The sequence below is a fragment of the Leptodactylus fuscus genome, chromosome 7, assembly GCF_031893055.1.
Source record: "Leptodactylus fuscus isolate aLepFus1 chromosome 7, aLepFus1.hap2, whole genome shotgun sequence".
Lineage (NCBI taxonomy): Eukaryota > Metazoa > Chordata > Amphibia > Anura > Leptodactylidae > Leptodactylus > Leptodactylus fuscus.
The window spans coordinates 1,570,486-1,571,215 of record NC_134271.1 but is presented as its reverse complement, the minus strand read 5'-3'; positions in this window follow the sequence as shown (position 1 = coordinate 1,571,215).

The following is a 730-nucleotide window of genomic DNA, read 5'->3' as shown; positions in this document are numbered from 1 at the left end:
TGACCCGGCGCTCCGTGCTGTTCTCTCTCCCGTGCGGCCCCATCATACTATAGAAGAGGACGTCCTATATCGGCCGCAGATACCAGAGAGGGGCGCAGGCGTCTTCCCTGAGTCTGAGCTGACATCACCTACATGCCCATAGACTTATAGGGCCACAGAAGAGCGGGGCGGGGCCTCCTGTGTCGCCACGTGTGGCCTTAGCTGGTGTCATTTACATTTGTGGACATGAGTCTGTACAAGACCTAAGATGCCTCCTGTTTGTAGGATTCGTGGTGTCGCTGCGTCGCAGGCTTTCGACATTCAGTCCCGTAAACATCCGCCCCCAGGCCTGCCCTCTGCTCCCGCTTAGGTCTGACCCTGCTCTTTGGACCTCTGTCCCATCTGTCAGTTCCCTCTTGTCCTAAAATAAATATTGATTGTGTCAGACGTGGCCACGGCTCCGGCGCTGAGCAAATCTCTGCAAATTCTGAAAAGTTACAAAAATCCTGCAGGAGGTTTGTAGATCTGGATAAGAACGCTTTCTATAAGGGCGAGCGCCATAAGATTGTCGTCATCCTGCGCACGGCCGGGCAAGAAGATGAAGAGATCTGTAGTCACTGTGATAGAGGGGCAAGTATCATGGCCACTATATTAGAGACGCCGGCCCGTCCATGGTCTCCTTGTGTAGACATCAGACCTAAGACCCCAGAGCTAAAAATCAAGGGATAAGTCTCAGGGTAAATCCAGTAAT